We start from the raw sequence: 20,239 nt of genomic DNA, 5'->3' as shown, positions 1-20,239 counted from the left end.
CCTCTCATACGACGAACTGTGAGACACAGATTTCTCCATGTATGCAGACCGAAATAAAACAGATATATTTAAAGATTATAGATTTATATTTTTGTGATGCTACAGTGACTTCCTGTTTACATAGCTGATTGCTCTTGATTGGACAGCACAGCAGAGGTTTCCTAGCAACATATTTACTCATTATCTACTGAAGTCCTACTAGCTGAGACATTATTAAGCTTTGAGGTCCTGAAATAGGAGTCAGTGTTTGGTTTGTCCACCAGAAGAGGACCCGCCCCCTCTGTAGATATAAACGTGGCTGCTTTGAGTGACAGTTGGTTTCAGTAACCAGGCTCCGAGATGGCGACGGCTTCACAAACCTACAGACGTTAGGGGCACACCTCCACCTGCTTGGTGCGGTGGTTCGGGGATCAGACGGTGAGTAAGAAAACACACTAAAGCATTAAAAGCTGATTTCTGTGCACAAACAAACTCCACTGAAGGTTGTGTTGTGGTCCAGTCTGGATCCGAGGGCCTGTGTTATTTAATCCGGGCACAGAGGACTATCGATCGGGCCAATTAGGGAACTTAAGTGAAGTGACACACACATACTACGTGAGCCGGTCCTCTCCTGTTGCTAAGCAACCCGATAACTCAAAGACTTGTGGGATAAGGTGAACAAGCTTTGATGAGTGTAAAAACACCTTCCCAGCCTCCTCTCTGCTCTCTCGCTGATCTGTGTCAGCTGATGTGGACGTTCACAACCACTAACTGTTTCATTCATACATCAGTTTAACATCTGTGCAGCAGATGTCTGGAAGGTATCCAGTCATTTAAAGATGTTTGTTCACCAACGTCACAGATAAACATGGTGTCATGTCGGATTTAATGTCAGCCAGACTGTTTCTTATCAGCCTAATGAGGAAATGTTGGTAATTAACGTATCTGACAAGTCATAAAATACAGAGACAGGAAAATCTGTCTCATATCATGACTTTTACTTTCTTATGTTGAGGCGCTCTCAGCTCTTTAAAGGTTATAATATATACCTGAGTCTTATTCTGTTTCTGTCCACTTTGAATGAAGTTACGATGATCTGAAGGTAAAATTAGCGTTTTTGTCTCTGGAGTCTGGTGGAGAGTGATAGTGATATTACAGCTGCTTATCAAAAGACCTTGTCTAAGATAACAGAAGAGCTCTTGCTGAAGATGAGTTTAAAAACTGAAGCATGAACACCTCTACTGTGTGTGTGTGTGTGTGTGTGTGTGTGTGTGTGTGTGTGTGTGTGTGTGTGTGTGTGTGTGTGTTCGTGTGAGAGAGACAGTAATGGCTGCTGAGAGCGTCTCACTGATGAATGCAGTTGGACAGCTTCTTGTCCCCTGCAGCCACATCTCACACCACACTACAGCTCCCACAATTCAGCTGGCATGGTGACCACAGGGTGCAGTAATCGGACGTGTGTGTGTGTGTGTGTGTGTGTGTATGTGAAAGCATTCGTTATGTTTCTTCATTAATTTGGGTTTTTATGTCGACCGTCTGTCGGAGCGTTAGCGCCAACCGCCACTCTGATCTGTGGCGTTGGAGGTTGCCTCTCCTCCACACACTCTGTTTGTTTCTCTGTTTCTCGTGGCAACTTCTTGGCTCCGCAGCTGATGGAAAGTGAAGTTGCCGAATCTTTTCCCGCTGAGCTCGACCCCGAAACTAATGGAGCTTGTCCTGAAAAATGCTGCATTTTCCACAGTGTTTTATTTGTGCGTCTGCAGGAGGAGAGCGGCGTCTGCGGCGGCCTGGCCTGGACGTTAAATATGCGTGTTTGTGTTTGAATTGTGCAGGAAGTCAGAGCTCATCTCTCAACCTTTATGGCTGCAGGGAGAGAACACAAAGGTTAATAAATAGGCCACATCTTGTCTGTCTGTGGTATGTAGAGCATGTCTAACACTGACATCTTCCATCCACTGCAGTTCCAGAGCCACTCTCTTCTCTTTATGTGGGTGCAGCTGGTAAAATGCACAACAGGGCAAAACAGGAGGTTGTAACGACGGCGGAGGAAAAATGTAAAATATGAACAAGATAAAACTTCAATTTCAGGTGTTTTTTAATGATTCGGGTAATAAAGTTTAAAGCTGCTCGTTCAGTTTTCCATTAAGAGTTTAAACTGCAGCAGTTCACATGTTTCTCTATCTGTTTTATTGGTTTTTACTGTCAAACATTTGCTTTTTATAATGTATTTAATGTTTGAATCAGAGCCTGAATTGAACCCAAAAAGGTGCCAATACCGTAATTCTTGTGACGTTTATCCTTTTTAATGGGTTGACCTTTGACCTTTAACACTGGTTCAGAAGCTTCAGTCAACAGATCCCTAACTGTAGAAGACCGGTTCGTGGTACATGTAGATCGATCCACCGAGTCCCGATGTAGTCGCAACTTTAACGTTAACTGATTTCTGACTTTGTAACAAACAAAGATTCTCTGAGCATCTTCATCGACTCTTAAAGGTTTTCTAGAAAACTCACAGCCACTAGCTTCAGCCCACCAGACTCCACGGAAAAAAACTGTAATTTAACTAAAAGCTTTGAACTTTCTTATTTTCAGGTGATTAAACACGGATGAAAACATCTGTATGAATGTTATATTACATTTCTGACAATAGATCCTCCTCAATGTTACACTTTCTGCCTGAAAGTCCTATAGAACACGTACATCTTCGCCACCGCCAAATTTTGTGCCACGTTTCATTAGCGATCCTTTTGGAGGTATGTGCAGGGATTTGTACCTGCCCTGACTATTCGGGACTAAATGAGGCGCAAACAATTGCACACGTCCACCAGCAGGTGGTGCCATAATCAGCGTCAGTGTGTTTTGGCTTTGAACTCCGGCATACGCTGTCGCACATTCAGAAATAGTCGCATTCGCTGCATTGAGCTCCATCACGCGATATTGACCACGTCCAAGTCGCAAAAGCTACTTTTTCAAACTCCTTCGAGGCGTTGACTCCGATCTTGACGAGAGTAAAGAGTAAAGGTTAAGAGTTGTATAAAGAGTTTTAATCTGTCTTAAAATATGGAAGTTATAAAAGAACAACTTATCCTTAGAAAAAGAATTCTTCACATTTCAATAGGGCTTCACAGCAGTTGGTGCTCTGCCCGAATAATAACAGCAGAACTGAAGAGAGAACAGCTGTATGAAGGATGAAGGCCTTCATTCGCTCTCTGTTGTTATGTATTCGGAGCCCTAATTGGCGGCAGGTTGAAATGTTCCGGAGAACTCGGGGACTTCCTGTTGTTTTCTCCGCAGACATCCAGAAGAGAAATGCTGGTTTGATCTCACCGTTACATCACTTGGTGCAGCTGCGAGGGTGAAGGCGATCGGTTGGTATCAGCTGTCCCGGCTCATACTGCAGGCTGGCAGAGAGTCAGCAGCCTGAAATCAGCTGCAATGTGTTCATTAGGACAGAGCTCAGAGAGACAGAGGGTGTATGTTGCTGTCGGTGTAACGGAGGGTTTTGGCAGCCGGCTGCAGGCAGCTTGTTCCCTCTATTGTTCCCACTGTTGGACGGTGTAATGATCCGTCTTCTTTGTCCACAGCAGTCTGCTCTTTAATAAAAGCTCATCCCTCACTGTCCTTGACTGTCCCGGTGCTGTCATACCGCTGCTGCTGCAGGGAGACCGGGGTGAGGGGGTGAGGTATCTCCTTAGAGGAGGTGTGTGGAGGGAGAGATACTGTGTGAGGCGTCAGGAAGTTCACACTACCTGATTTTACACTCGCAGGCAGTTTTACCACTATGTGTGACCTGTTCAAAGACGCAATCAGACACGATTTCCTGTGTCTGATTCGAGTTACCTGTTACGGACACGTTGGATACTGTTAAAATGTGATATTTCTTAAAGGGAGTTTGGTGCAGTCTGCCAGACTCCATTGACAAAACCAGTAATTTTACCTCAGATAATCATAAAACAACCTTCAAATTGGACAGAAACATAATAAAACTCACCAAAACTGACTTTCAGTCCTTCCAATAATCAAGCTGGTTTGGTTGAAATAATTCACTGAATTAGATGAAAAATAGGCTAGAAAAATAGCCACAAAAACAGGCTGCAATGTAATGTTAGTGCATCCACTAACAGTAGTTGTTTCTGCCACTGACAGACTCATGTTGTTGTTGTCAGTGTCTGACAGCATTATGGAAAGGATCCCTACAGAGATAGACCTTTAGTTTAACCACAAACAGTAATATCACTATCACTCTCCACCAGACTCCAGAGACAAAAACACTAATTTTACCTTCAGATCATCGTAACTTCATTCAAACTGGACAGAAACAGAATAAAACTCACCAAAACCATCTCTGTTAGTGTTTCCAACAATCATCAACCTCTCGCACACATTAGTGAGTAAATTGGGAGGAAACAGGAAGAAACACAACAAAGAAAAGACGAAATAAAACACAAATGTGAAGCCGGCGTGTTGATTCACAGCTATCTCTCAGGTCCTGCAGAGCAAACGGGGGACGTCACAGAGACTATAGTTTTCATTATATAGTGTATGATTTAGTGACACTTTAAAGCAGTGTGTGTTAGTGTGGAAGACAGTGAAGTGTGTGTTAGTGTGGAGGACAGTGAAGTGTGTGTTAGTTTGGAAGACAGTGAAGTGTGTGTTAGTGTGGAGGACAGTGAAGTGTGTGTTTGTGTCTGTGAAGCAGAGGAAGCAGTGAAAGCGTCCACAGACACATCTGCATAACAGTCCACTGAAGACCTTCTGTGTGACAGAAGCAATGGATGTGTTTGTCTGCCACAATGAATCTCACACAGATACACATCGCGTCAGACACTCGATGTTTAACCTCCGTTTAACCCTCCAGAGTGTGTGTGTGTGTGTGTGTGTGTGTGTGTGTGTGTGTGTGTGTGTGAGTGTGTGTGTGAGGGGTGGGGGAGTCAAGTCATCCCTCTTCAGTCGGCCTAATGGGAAGAGCGAGAGCCTGCTTCTTATCTCCAGCACCTCTGCTAGAGGCCGGAGGAGGCAGCTCGTCTGTTTTCTCTCTTCTCTTGTGTTGAGCATTAAAAACAAACCGTAAAACTTCTAATAAAAGCAGGTCTCCATTAGAGGCCTGGTGGGGATTTTATACAAATTATCTGGATGTATTAAAACCTCTTAAAACCCACAAGTCAGTATGGATGATACACATTGTTTAATTCATTCTGATTTACCGGCACTGTCAACAAGAGAGCCTTTGAAGCGAGTCTGTACGATACGGTCTGTTCCTCCATTATTTATATTCCTTTAGTGCGTAAGGGTCCACCGATCAAAGGGTTTCATTAAAATTAATACGAGTTATGAATATTATCAGGTGAAGTCTGTTGCTCGCTGTCTGTACGCCGGCTGCAGTAAAACGACGTCACAGCAGCGGAGCAGAGAACAAAGTACGACCTGAAAGTCGATATGTTAGTTGTCAAATTTACTGAATAAAATCCAGGAGAAGCAGCAGTTGGAGAGTTTTTACTATTAACTGGCAGTTAATGGACATAAATAAATATTTAAAACAACTAATCTCTACGTAAGAACTAGTTTGTGAACTGCGACCTGATTTAATTTAATTTAATCACCTGAAAAGAAGAATTGTTGTGTTTTCATTCCCAGGTCGTCAAATAGAGGCGCGAGAGGTGTTCAGTTAGTTGCAGTCTACAACTTCACCACTAGATGCCACTAAATCCGACACACTGGTCCTTTAAAAACAAGTTTTCCTCATTGAACCACTTGCAACGCAGCAATTAAACAATGTTTCTTAGTGTTTGAGAGAACGGGAGAAAACGTGATGACTGCTAGCAGCTAACTAGCTAACAGCACACACTCAGGTTACCCACAATCCACCTTTCTTAAAGGGGAAGGACGATGACACACAGGTGAGGAAAATACTGAAAATACTGCATTATAACCCTCACTGAGGTAAAAGTACCATAGTAACGTTTGAAGACGTCACTGTGCAGTAAAATGATTGTTACTGCTGCACTAATGTTGTTTTACCGCTGTAGATGTTTTTGGTTGAACGATGCTCCAATAAATAAATACATTTGTATTTTAATCAGAAGCCAAAGTGGCCTAAAACCTCCAGCTCTGTACGGGGGAATCAAACTGTGTCTTCAGTGCAGTTTACACAAACTTTCCACACAATGAATGGATGAAGCACCAGGATGAGGAGCTGCAGCAGCTTGGACGACATTAAAGAATAAATCACAGCCTCTGAATCTGCAGCACACACTTCCACAGCAGCTCTTCCAGCACACTGAGACTAAAAGCCTGCAGACAGAGCTGTGAAACACATTACTGGTACATCGTACAGTTGGAAACTGGGACCAGTCCTCGACCACAGCGCTCTGCACCGACAAATCTAATTACTGGAGAAGATCTTCTTGCCTCATAACACTTAAATAAAACCGAGGAAAATGGTTTCAGTGGAGGGAAACTTCTCCAGATATCGAACGCACACACGGTCGGAGTCTCTGCCGCACATTTAAAAACCATCAGCTGAGAATGAGGAACAGAGAAACACGATCAAACAGCCACATTCACACCAAACGTCCATCCAATAGGGACGATCCTGCCGACTCGTGGCGCCGTCGATTAAACAAAAAGTTTAAATTTAGACTAACAGACTGGTCTAAAAGTAAGAAATCAGACTGTAAACACACTTCATCCTGTTACTCTCATTAAACACAGAGCAGTTGGTTCCATCATCAGATTTAAATGTCAGTAAACGTGTTGGGATGCTCCTGAAATGGACAATAACGTAACTAGATTCCAGTTAACACAGCGCTGATCAACCAAACTCCATTCAGAAAACAAGCATTTTAAGAGGTGTCAACTCGTTGTCTTGCAGATTGACAGCCTGAATTCAGACTTTTTGACAAATCGCCGCCATGATGTCATTAATTCAACATCCTTTTGATCCGTTTATTGACATTAAATCAGTAAAATCTGTTTATTTTAAGCTCACACAGCCGCTGTAAACCAGATTAAAGATCTGAGTGTGAACACAGGAAGACAGAAATCTCTCATCTTTACATGTACAAAATATTCCTCTATTGTTCTGAATATGATGATATTTTGCATTTGGAGTCACGTAAACAGATTATAGTATTTTCAGATTAAGACATGTCGGATATTCTGGTGTTATTCTGGATTTAGGAGCGTTTATACAGCGTCTGATTTATGTTCTTACAGATTTTTACCAAAATCTTTGGGAATTTTTGACGCCATTTTTCACCAGTTCTTGTATATTTTATTCACCAATATGTTTAATTGATTAATGAAGGATGATGAATAATCTATAGACCGACCGACCGTCTCTCAGACAGACAGGAAGTAAATCCCATTTCCTGCCACTCTCCTCTGCAGTCTTCAGCACAAACCAGATTTGCTTGATGTGGAGCCAGAAAAAGACCTCACACACACACACACACACACACACACACACACACACACACACACACACACACAGAAACACACACACACACACACACAGAAACACACACAGACACACACACACACACCATTGTGTGAATTAGAAAGCACTTCAGTCACAGCAGCTCTTCCCCCTCCGGCTGCTTCCTCTATCACACTGATGGCAGAGTCTCCTTTGATGTGTGTGTGTGTGTGTGTGTGTGTGTGTGTGTGTGTGTGTGTGTTACAGTGCTGATGTGATTGGTCGATCAGTGGAGAATTCAAATCTAATAATCGATTAATGGTTTTGCTGAATGATTCACGGTTTCAGCTTCTGAAGATGATTTCAGTTTTTTTTCTCTGATTTATTTTGTCAAAAATAAATAGAATTAATCAATTGATCGTTTGACTTCTCCATTAATCAATCGATTAATCAGCAGCTTTGATTATTGATCTGCTGTTTTCAGTCGTGTTTCAGGTAAAAATACAATTTGTTTGGTTCTTAAATGTGAGGATCCGACAGGAAACTGAATCTCTTTGTGTTCTGGACAAAGACGACGTCACCTTGAACTGGATTTATTTATTTATTTATTTATTTATTTATTTATTTATTTGTGACTTCATTAGGCTTCTTCAGGCAACAGACGTTAATGGCTGTTTAGCAAACGATATATAATAATAATAAATCCATGCAAGCAGCAAATATAAACAGAAAAGAGAGAAATAAAGAGATAAAAGGGGGAAAAAGCATTTACAATATAGATTAAATGAAATGAACTTAATTGAGATATAACACAACAAAAATATTCAGGTCATAACACAAAATGTAAAATGTAAAATTAACCTTTAATGAAAATATTATTACATAAAAATTCAATTTATTTATTTATTTTATTTGCCCATGCATTATATAAATTATATAAATTATATATATTATATATAATAGACGCTCACATATTGTTCTACAACAGAGCCGAAACCTTTTACTGCTTTAATGTTAATAATATTTGATTTTAGCGTCTTTTGGGGAAACTGTAAATAAAACCACCAACAAACCTCCACTGGAGCCGACTGAGAGCGCAGTGAGATCTAACTTTGATCTGAACTGATGTATTTATATATTTATGTATTCATATATTCAGTTTATCCAACTGGTGAACAGAGTTTCATGTTTCAGGCTCCTGAATTCGAACTGAGATCGTCCTCACGGCACAACAACCTCGCTGCAGTCGATCAACACAAACACTGAACGCAGTAAAATAACTGACGTTCATATTTAATAACGTTTCTATCTGCAATATATATTGTATTTGGACCGTTAGCTCCATGCTACTAACTAGCTCGCTGTTTACAAATCAGCCATCAGCCAACACCACGAAGCGACCGACGCCAGACCCACAATGCAACATCAGACCCACAATGCAACGCCAAGACACAGCCAGCCGGACAACACCAGTTAGCTTAGCTACAGTTAGCTAGCTGCCTCACATTGCTCTCGGCTAGCAGAAAGCTATCGTTAGCTTCGTACCGCTAAATAATTTATTGTTGGCTAACATCAGCTAACGTTAGCCAATTAACATATTGAATTTCAATTAAATTAAATTTTATTTGTATAGATCACATCACAACAGACGTTTTACACACATATATATAAATATATAAATATATAAATATATAAAAATCTGTGTTGGACTCTGTGTTGTGGACTCTGTGTTGGACTCTGTGTTGGACTCTGTGTTGGACTCTGTGTTGTGGACTCTGTGTTGGACTCTGTGTTGTGGACTCTGTGTTGTGGACTCTGTGTTGGACTCTGTGTTGGACTCTGTGTTGTGGACTCTGTGTTGTGGACTCTGTGTTGTGGACTCTGTGTTGGACTCTGTGTTGGACTCTGTGTTGTGGACTCTGTGTTGGACTCTGTGTTGTGGACTCTGTGTTGGACTCTGTGTTGTGGACTCTGTGTTGGACTCTGTGTTGGACTCTGTGTTGGACTCTGTGTTGGACTCTGTGTGGTGGACTCTGTGGTGGACTCTGTGGTGGACTCTGTGTTGTGGACTCTGTGTTGGACTCTGTGTTGTGGACTCTGTGTTGTGGACTCTGTGTTGTGGACTCTGTGGTGGACTCTGTGGTGGACTCTGTGTTGTGGACTCTGTGTTGGACTCTGTGTTGTGGACTCTGTGTTGTGGACTCTGTGTGGTGGACTCTGTGTGGTGGACTCTGTGTTGTGGACTCTGTGTGGTGGACTCTGTGTGGTGGACTCTGTGGTGGACTCTGTGGTGGACTCTGTGTTGTGGACTCTGTGTTGTGGACTCTGTGTTGGACTCTGTGTTGGACTCTGTGTTGTGGACTCTGTGTTGGACTCTGTGTTGTGGACTCTGTGTTGTGGACTCTGTGTTGTGGACTCTGTGTTGGACTCTGTGTTGTGGACTCTGTGTTGGACTCTGTGTCGCCCACTGTTGGCACTCGGGAGCATAAAGGTCACAACCTTTGACCCTCATCCTACATAGAGACACATAGAGATCGGTAGAGTTGTTCTTTAGTTTTAGTCTTATTTTAGTCAGAATTATCCACGACTATTTTCGTCTAGTTTTACTTGATGAAAATTGTATTTTAGTCTCTTTTTAGTAACGCAGTGCGATTTAACCCAGTTAATATAATACATAGTGTAGTATAGACAAAACCAACATCTTCTTTAAGTCACTCATTTCCCAAGTCAAACAAGGTTATCTTATTATTATATTATTGATACCTAATAGACTCAAGAATACATTCAATTCCAGACACGGACGACGCTCTGATTTGAATTTATAACATATTTATTTTACCTACTAAACATGTAAGAAGTGCACACACATACATTTAAATAAAATAAATAAATAAAATAGCTTCAAATGACAATGCCAGAAAAAACTGACATTACATTCAAGTTTAACTTAAAGAGAAACAAGGTGCTTGATTGCTCGAGCTACAATGACATAATAAAAAAGTGCAAATAAAATGTGTGTGTTTGTGACCAACGTTAACCCACCGCAGCTGCATCTTCTAAATAATGCCGCGCGTGGGGATTGAGGAAGTGACGTCGCCTGCGTCTGCGCAGTGCGCTGATGCAGCCCCGAGACTCAGGAAACAGAAATGTTGCAAAATAATAATAATAGGGAGGCGAAATAACGTTAGAACATTTCGTCTCATCTCGTTTTGGTCAACGAAAATGAAGAGATATTTTAGCAGAGTTTTTATTTTGCAAACAAAAGTTAGTCCCGTTTTTATTCGTCAACAATATTGCATTATATATTTGATTATAGTTTTCGTCACATGACCACCATTTACGTTGCGTCTCGTCTCGTCTCCGTCACGTGATAAAGGTTCGTTGACGACAATATTTAGTCATCATTTTCGTTGACGAAAGCAACACTAGAAATCGGTCAACAGGCAGCAGAGGAACAAAGCTACAACCCGTTCACCGATCAATACACTGATCAATACACTGATCAATACACTGATCAATACATACAAATAAAATGCTTCAGAATCTCACACAAAAAACCTTTCCGTGTGGTATTAATACTGTTACTGCAGTAAATGACTGGAGTACTTCCTCCTCTGGCACAAACACGTGTGAGTGTGTGTGTGTGTGTGTGTGTGTGTGTGTGTGTGTGTGTGAGTGTTTTTCCGAACAGTTTCACACTGAGCTGGTTGTAATTTATAAGACAGAGAAGGAAAAACAGCTGTGTGGAGGGAGCGAGAGAGAAACTGGGTTGAGAGCCAACAGTCAGTCTGAATACTGCGTCTCCGGATCAATACACAGCTGGTGACTCTCACACACACACGCTCAATTTACCACCCTTGAGAGGACTAACCCCCCCCTCCATCCTGACCTTAAACACCTCACCTTGAAGGGACGACTCACCTTAAACACTAAATTAAGTTTAGTAAATTAGTTTTTCCAAGTTTTGAGACGAGATTTCTGCCACAGTCACAGCTTTAAATAATGCACATTACACACCAAATAAAAAGGCATTTTGCCAACTAAAATTGATCCAACATCCAAAACAAGGAGGAATTTAAAGAATTTAATAGTGCACGGACAGATTAATTTTTGCTGCTGCTGCCTTATAATCTGCTGGGAGAAAATAAATATGTTTTATGACTCCAGAAAGATTTTTCTTTGTTCTTTTTTGGGCCAAAAAGGTTTCTGACTTTTGTGTTAATTTAAAGTAATTTGTTGTTTTTATGTTATATATTCATCTCAAAGGTATTTTCCCCCTACAGTTGTCTGAGACCACATTTAAACTGTAATAGTAACTCTATTTTGCTCTGTGGGCTTTTGGTCCCCAGAAGGTGATGGATGGTGGAAGGAGTGTCAGATAAGAGTCCCCACACTGTCATGTAAACCAGTGCCCACACACTCACACACACTGTGGAGTCGTCTCTCGTGAATAAACTCCTCCCGTCGCCTAATGCTCCCACTGTATCTCAAAATACCACCGCAATTAGCAACAGCAGTCCCCATTGAGCGCTGCGGCGTGGGGTCAATTACCGCGTGTGAGGCGGCAGAATCTGCAGAAGCCACGAGAACGACGGATAATCGCATTATGGAAGCCGCTTTTTTCCTCACGCTGTAATGAGAAACATAATGACAACAGGAGGAGGTTGTTTTGTCTCCTTCTCCTGTGAGAACTCATCAGCCTCGTTCTCCCTAACAACCCACAGGCCCGCGGGGAACGTGACGGGTCGCGTTGCCGCTGTAATCCCCCCCTCGGCCGCGCTCGGCGAGGACCGGCGAACCAGACCGACCTCGTGCGACCTCAGCAGCCGGCGGGCGGCGGGCAGCCGGCGGAGTGGTGTCAGATTGTGCTGCAGTGAGTCCACAGCTGATATCGAGTTCATGATGTAACAGCCTGCAGACTACAGAGCTGTTTATTGACGACGTCTGTTTATGATCTGTGACATCACACACACGAGCTGTGATGTTATTGATCGATTACACCAACGTCTGGTTGTTTTTAAAACGAGGGAGCAAACGTAGAAACAAACACAGCTGGTGACATTTCTCTGTGTTTTTATATCAGTAATCAATCATTGTGTCTTCCTGTGAAACTAAATGTGACGCGTGTTTACGTCAGCATGAACTGATTTCAACCAATAACATCCTGATACTCACCCGTCAATCAATCTTCAACTGTCAGTGACACAGAGTGAAGATTCATTAGTTAGCTCACTGATTACTGTACAGACACAACTTTATCTGTTTGTATGAAACTGGATCAGATTATTAACTGCTAATGTAGCTGCTGTTAGCGTTAGCAACCGAACGGGGCTCAGCAGCCTCCCAGTGAACCTCAGAGACAGACAGAGGACAGACAGAGGACAGTCTGACGACAGCGAGGTGATTTACGTAGTTTCCAGATGAACTTGTTGCTAAAAGAAGCTAACTGTTGCTAATGTTAATTATAGCGGCTGTTAGCTAGTTAGCTTGTGCAAATGGAGTAAAATACGACCTCAGTACTTTATCCCCGTAGTAAAACCGTCCTCAGTCAGCATTCAGTCCGACAGAGTCCGCTAACGGATCCACTACAGCTGCTTTACGATGGATTTCTGTCTCCTGTGGACTCTAAATGTTTCTCCGGAGGCTCAAATGTGTGATTTTACTTTTTATATAATTATGTTTATTCTTAAAAGGACAAAATCTGAATCTGTGTGCAGTGACGATCACAATAAAGTGTATTTATTGTTCTTACAGCAGACTGAGACGTATTATTATCACTTATCTTATATTGTTGTTATTTAAATTAAAGCTCTGGAGGCTTCGTCCTCTGCAGGAAGTGTTTGTCTCTGCCGTCCGTCGCCCAGGTGACCTGTTACCATGTTATTGTGTTTGTGATCAGCACACAGCAGCAGCCCTGAACGTCTGCATCATCCTCATCCTCCTCTTCCTCATCGTCCTCATCGTCCTCATCGTCACACTGCGTCTGATATTTATCTGTGATATTATTTCTGTTTGTCTGTTTGTGGCGGCTCCGGTTTGTCTCTGAGGTTTATCTGAGACACACAAACAATATCTGAGACGTAAACAAACACTTAGAGACTGAATCCAAGCAGGTTTTCAGTCAGTCAGATCATTAGTGTTTCCTCCCACAATGCATTGCACAAAGGAGACGGAGGAAGCAGCTTCAGCTACTCAGATAATGTGGACGCCTCATTAGGGTCGGACATCGGTTTTTTTTAATATTATTTTGAGACTTTAGACATAAAAAACGTCAAATAATTCATAACGTGAGTTAAAATTGGATATTTCATAGGTCACATGATCAATCAGATCAATAAGTAGTATCAGTGATTTCTCTCTTTATATTAGAAGAATCTCCAGTTTCCTAAATTATTATTATTATTACAACGTTCCCATTGGAATATTATGGGATGGAGATGATTCCAGGTACAAGGAAGGACCTCGGGTGTTACGGCGGGAAACTGCAAAAACGGATGAAAATATAAAATAAAGATCTTTTTCTCCTGTTCAAATCTAAATCCTCCGTTTATAATAAATAAAGATAAATAAAAGGCTGAGATTGTATATTGTTTATATTATATGTTTTTTTTCATTTATTAAGTTGAACTCAGTTTGTTTTCGTATTTTTATTAATGTAAAATTAAATATTTCCTCCAGAATAAATGTTTTTATATTTAAAGATTATAAAGATAAATAAAGTTTTGTTTAATTGAACCAAACAGATTTATTTACTTAAATAAACAGTATAAGAATTATTGAGTTTGAATCAGATAATTGATTGATTGGTAATTAATATCTGACTGTGATTAAGAGCTGTACAACAACCTCTCTGTGGAGCTGATGTCAAGGTGGCTCCTCCAAACATCATCTTCATCATCTTCATCAATCTCACACACACACACACACACTCACTCACTCACTCACTCACTCACACACACACACACACACACACACACAGAGACACACTCTCACTCTCTCTCTCTCTCTCTCTCTCTCTCTCTCTCTCTCTCTCTCTCTCTCTCACACACACACACACACACACACACACACACACACTCTGATTGATCAGCTGTAATCAATCAGCTCTCACGAGGCTGCACACACTTTAAAGGTCCTCACTCTGGTTTTATGGAAATGTCTCGTGATCACTTCAGTTTGATGCACGAGGACACTTTAAACTGTTGAACAAAAGGTGGACGCACGCGCAGCCTCCGCGCGATAAAACCCTCATCCATCCCTCCCTCCATCCCTCCATCCCTCCCTCCATCCATTCATTCATTCCCGGGGTAGTGACACACTGCGGGCTCGGTGCCGGTGGTTAACGGGCAGCAGCCTCCCGGTGAACCGAGCGCAGCCACAATACAACCCAACCCGGGAATCACGGCACAGAGCGGAGGTCCTCTTACCGGTTCACACGGTGCGGGATCCGACTGATGCTCCGGAATCTCTGCGTGAATAAATCCCGGTGTGCGTGAAGCCGGAGACTCCTGTCTGTCTCTCTCTCTGTGTGTCTCTCTCTGTGTGTCTGTCTGTCTGCTCTCAGCCGCTCTGGTGCAGCTCTCACTGCCGCCGCCGCCGCCGCTCAGCCTCCGGTAGGACGGAACCCGGGGCGCGTCTCCGAGAGAGCGCCGTGCACGACGACCGGGTCTCTGTCAGCGGGGACCGACCGGTGGAGCCCGGGAGAGAGAGGGAGAGAGAGAGAGAGAGAGAGAGAGAGACATCCATTATCTGTTTGAGGTTTGTGATATTGGGTTCTATCTGTAATCAATAATCGATAATCAGCCGTTCCTGTAACGGCCACTAGAGGCTGGCTCCATTAGCCACTGTATTAAACTGTCCAACAGAAATAAACAAAACAATAATTTATATTTACGTTTCCTGATCAGTCATCAATATTATTGATCTCCTTAGTGAATAACCGTCTTTCAGTTAGCTGATAAATGAATTAAAGTCACAGGTTGCCTCTGGTTGCAGAACTCCACGGAGGATTACGATGGTTTTAAGTTTTAAGAAATAAGAAAAGCTGCAGTTCCTGTGACGGCCACTAGAGGCTGGCTCCAGCAGGGAGTCTCCATAAGGACCCATATTACAATGTTTACAGCCTGTTGGTCTCTAGAGATAATGTCCTCACTCAGGACGACTGAACGTTTATAAAACCTTTACATTATATTAATGATTAAAGTTATTAATAATTAAGGGGCGTGGCTTCATTCAGCTCCACCTGTTTGAACTATAAAGTCTGTTATTATTATTTAATGATCTGTTACAACCACATTTTAGACTCTGACAGGCAGAAGTTCAATGAAAAAAGACATAAAGACAACTATTATTATTAATATTGTTGTTGTTGTTATTATTATTATTGTTGTTGTTATAGGATTGTCTGTACTTTGGAACGACCTACTTAAGGAAATAAAGCTAAAATCTTTTTCATCTTTTAAATCAGTTTAATGTGAGTTTACAGAATATTTCCAGTGATTTATTTTTATCTTTAATTTAATTTTATCTTTTATTTTATTGTATTTTGGCACACTGCTATATATTGTGTTTCTCTGACTGTTGGTGTATCTAATCTCTTTATTGCTGTTTGTGTTTAAAGAAGTGCTATAAATAAAGTTATTATTATTATTAGTTTATTTAATGCTTTACTAATGTTTAATGTTTAATATCTTTATCTTCAGATATTTGTGATTGTTGCCTTCTGCCTGCAGAGAAAATAGATCCTCAGCACCCTCTGGTGGGTAAAACCTGTAATACAGACAGTTTCTCTCAGAGAACTTAAAGCCCTGTATATTTATCAGTTTAAATATATTTATCAGTTTAAATATACAGAAATATAATATATCAGTTCCACAATATTCCTGTGAAACATCCCTAAATAAATAAATGCTGATTTCTAATAATTCATCCTGTCTGTGGTTCTAAATGTTTTATAATAAAGTTATTTTGGTTAGTGGTGTAACTGGAGTCCTGATGGCTCCAGTTGAGATCGTCTTCAGCTTTATTAACGCCGTGTTTAGTCTGAGTTCACCTCTACCTCCATAAAGTTTTAATGTCAGCAGACTTCTTGTACCTTTAATTTGACAAGGTTCATTATTAGAAGGTAGGTCAGCTCAGTTTATGGGAATTATTAAGGTTCAAATCCCCTCTGCTCCACACTGTCACACCAAACTCCATTCAAAAAACAGCTGTTTTAAGGAAGTAAAACCTTTATTTCTACCATCAGTGAGACTCTGATTCTCTTCAGTCTACAGACACAATCTGCTCACATTGACTCAGTAACATCATTAACTAACCTGTGAGGAAGAGTTGGACACAGACACACTCACTGACTGTCTGTCATTAACTAACCTGTGAGGAAGAGTTGGACACAGACACACTCACTGACTGTCTGTCATTAACTAACCTGTGAGGAAGAGCTGGACACACACACACTCACTGACTGTCTGTCATTAACTAACCTGTGAGGAAGAGTTGGACACACACACACTCACTGACTGTCTGTCATTCACTAACCTGTGAGGAAGAGTTGGACACAGACACACTCACTGACTGTCTGTCATTAACTAACCTGTGAGGAAGAGTTGGACACAGACACACTCACTGACTGTCTGTCATTAACTAACCTGTGAGGAAGAGTTGGACACAGACACACTCACTGACTGTCTGTCATTAACTAACCTGTGAGGAAGAGTTGGACACAGACACACTCACTGACTGTCTGTCATTCACTAACCTGTGAGGAAGAGTTGGACACACACACACTCACTGACTGTCCCTCAGTTTAACATTGTTTATGTCCGTCAGTCTTTGAGGAAGTAAATAAAATCATAAACATTTTACTTTAATTGTTTGAGGAGTAAAATGTGAACATCAGAAGTAAACTTACTGACGGTGTTTAGTTAATTAATCATTTACAACCACTGAGGAAGTCTGAGTTATGGCTCGTGTTCATCCTTTTTTTATGCAGTAAATTATTAAATTAAACTAATAAATGTTCATCACTTCTATCCTATAAAGTTTTTATGTCAACACACTTTTTGTACCTTTAACTTTTAATAAGAAGTCGACTTCCGTTTATTAGATTTTCAACAACATATAATGTCTGTTTAAGTGTCATTGGTACTGAAAAATCCCCAATCTGTTTGTGTTTATATTTCTGTTTTCTTAAGGACAACATAAAGCGTGTGACTCCCTCGACCTTCAGTGTGTAATGTTTCCTCATTGGAAGCTGCAAACTATATTATTATAATATTATTATAATAGGAAGCTGATCGTCATCTGTTCAAAGTCAGTAAACAGTCACACAGATTATTCCTTTAAATGTGAATTCAAATGTCATTCAAATGTCTATCCTTATCTGTCCTATCAAAATAAAGGCATAAAAAGCCCCAAAAATATCTTTAAAAGTTTGGTGCAAATTGGACAAAGTAAACTGAAGTTATGACAACTTCCTGTTTCATGGCAAAATATCAAAATGTGGCCAAATAAACCACAGACACACAATTCAACACTGTAGTGTCTGTACTGTGCAGTGTCTGTACTGTAGTGTCTGTACTGTAGTGTCTGTACTGTGTAGTGTCTGTACTGTGCAGTGTCTGTACTGTGTAGTGTCTGTACTGCAGTGTCTGTACTGTGTAGTGTCTGTACTGTGTAGTGTCTGTACTGCAGTGTCTGTACTGTGTAGTGTCTGTACTGTGCAGTGTCTGTACTGTGTAGTGTCTGTACTGCAGTGTCTGTACTGTGTAGTGTCTGTACTGTGTAGTGTCTGTACTGCAGTGTCTGTACTGTGTAGTGTCTGTACTGTAGTGTCTGTACTGTGTAGTGTCTGTACTGTGCAGTGTCTGTACTGCAGTGTCTGTACTGTAGTGTCTGTACTGCAGTGTCTGTACTGTGTAGTGTCTGTACTGTGCAGTGTCTGTACTGCAGTGTCTGTACTGTGTAGTGTCTGTACTGCAGTGTCTGTACTGTGCAGTGTCTGTACTGCAGTGTCTGTACTGTGCAGTGTCTGTACTGTGTAGTGTCTGTACTGTGTAGTGTCTGTACTGCAGTGTCTGTACTGTGCAGTGTCTGTACTGTGTAGTGTCTGTACTGTGTAGTGTCTGTACTGCAGTGTCTGTACTGTGTAGTGTCTGTACTGTGCAGTGTCTGTACTGCAGTGTCTGTACTGCAGTGTCAGTACTGTGTAGTGTCTGTACTGTGTAGTGTCTGTACTGTGTAGTGTCTGTACTGCAGTGTCTGTACTGTGTAGTGTCTGTACTGCAGTGTCTGTACTGCAGTGTCTGTACTGCAGTGTCAGTACTGTGTAGTGTCTGTACTGTGTAGTGTCTGTACTGCAGTGTCTGTACTGCAGTGTCTGTACTGTGTAGTGTCTGTACTGTGTAGTGTCTGTACTGCAGTGTCAGTACTACAGTGTCAGTACTGCAGTGTCTGTACTGTGTAGTGTCTGTACTGTGCAGTGTCTGTACTGCAGTGTCTGTACTGCAGTGTCTGTACTGTGCAGCCTCCTCCTCTGCAGATGGAAATAATAAAGTGGATCCCGACTGAGAAGCAGAACCAGGATCTAATAATAACGTCCGTAGCAGCGAAAGCGCCGAGGGAGCTCCGTAACCTTGGCAGCGGTGACGACTGTGAGCGACGTTCGGTCCCGGCAGGCAGAGTCCGCCGGGACCGAACGTCGCTCACAGTGTGCACAGACCTGATTCAGTGCAGACAGTGAGGGTGGAGACAGCTGTCAGTGTGCAGTCTGTGTAACGGCCAGCAGGGGGAGCTCCACTCTCATAGTATCGAGTCTTATGGAGAAATGAGACGATTTCTAGTATAATTAATTATCTGAGTAAACAGTTTCCTGATGAGTTTATAGTTTCAGTCTTCTTCCAAACAGCATGATGTTCATTTAGTAAACTCACCTTTTAGAAGCCCCGCCCCCTTTTGGAACCTCAGCCAACTTCCTCCTTTCCTGTACGTGAATTTACGAGTCCTACTATGGCCACGCCAAGTCCCGCCCTATGCCTACCTCTGATTGGCTTACACTTACATGTCGTCCTCTACGTGCTTCAATGCGTCACCTCCAGCCCCGCCGACGTTCACTGCGCAGTTTCAAATGTGTGTCACTAGCCTACAACGCTACGCCGGGAGAAGAAACTACAAGAAACTAGCTCAAGTTCAAGAAAGGAGACGCTAATATTGCTAATGAAAATGAAACTATCTAACATGATTGAATGAAAATGCAGATGGGGAAGTAGTGAGTTGATTCTTAAGATGCGAACTGGCGGATTAATTTATGTAGATAAATAAAAATACCTTCACTAATGTTTCTCTGTCGTTGTAGGCATATTGTAGTGAAATGTTAGTATTAATATTTTACTGGTTGGTTTACAATCTGTCAAAGCAGATTCACACCTTTTTTCTGACTTTGAGCAACTTCATGATCGCTCACTGTTGAAGGTGTTGCTCTCATGCCCAGATTAACGTTAATGTTACAGTGCGCTTGGTGATGATCGAGAGAAAAGTTTGCTGTTGTGAATTCAAGCACTTAATCTATATTGGCGGTGAAAAAAAAAAAAAGGTTACAGTTGAAATGTTAACTACGCACAAGGCTACTATTTCAGGAATATACAGTTTCATTGGAAATATGTCATATGGAGATGCTGTGCACACCGAAGATATGTAGGCTAGGCAGGCCTAGTTTCGGTGGTTGAATTAGCGTTTCCTAGTGTATCGATCATACATTTAGACCTGTGTAGGGATTGTTGCGTGCTGGGTGTGAAGAAGTTACACTCGGATTGAAGTTACGCAGCCCAGAGGACCTTCTCTCTCTAT

At 41.7% G+C, this 20,239-nt stretch overlaps 1 protein-coding gene across 2 annotated transcripts in view; it reads right to left on the bottom strand.

Annotated features, from left to right (window-relative positions):
- The window catches only part of enox1 (ecto-NOX disulfide-thiol exchanger 1), a 78,524-nt gene extending 63,514 nt beyond the window's left edge, over window positions 1–15,010 (bottom strand). For both annotated transcript variants that reach the window (XM_051402872.1, XM_051402873.1), the window contains exon 1: window positions 14,824–15,010. The gene's annotated coding sequence lies outside the window, so the exon portion shown is untranslated. The remainder of the gene's footprint in view (window positions 1–14,823) is intronic.
- Window positions 15,011–20,239: the final 5,229 nt, after the last annotated feature.

Source organism: Dicentrarchus labrax, unplaced genomic scaffold, assembly GCF_905237075.1.
Source record: "Dicentrarchus labrax unplaced genomic scaffold, dlabrax2021, whole genome shotgun sequence".
NCBI classification, from domain to species: Eukaryota; Metazoa; Chordata; class Actinopteri; family Moronidae; genus Dicentrarchus; species Dicentrarchus labrax.
The sequence above is the reverse complement of the archived record's forward strand: the minus strand, read 5'-3'. Positions and strand labels throughout refer to the sequence as shown.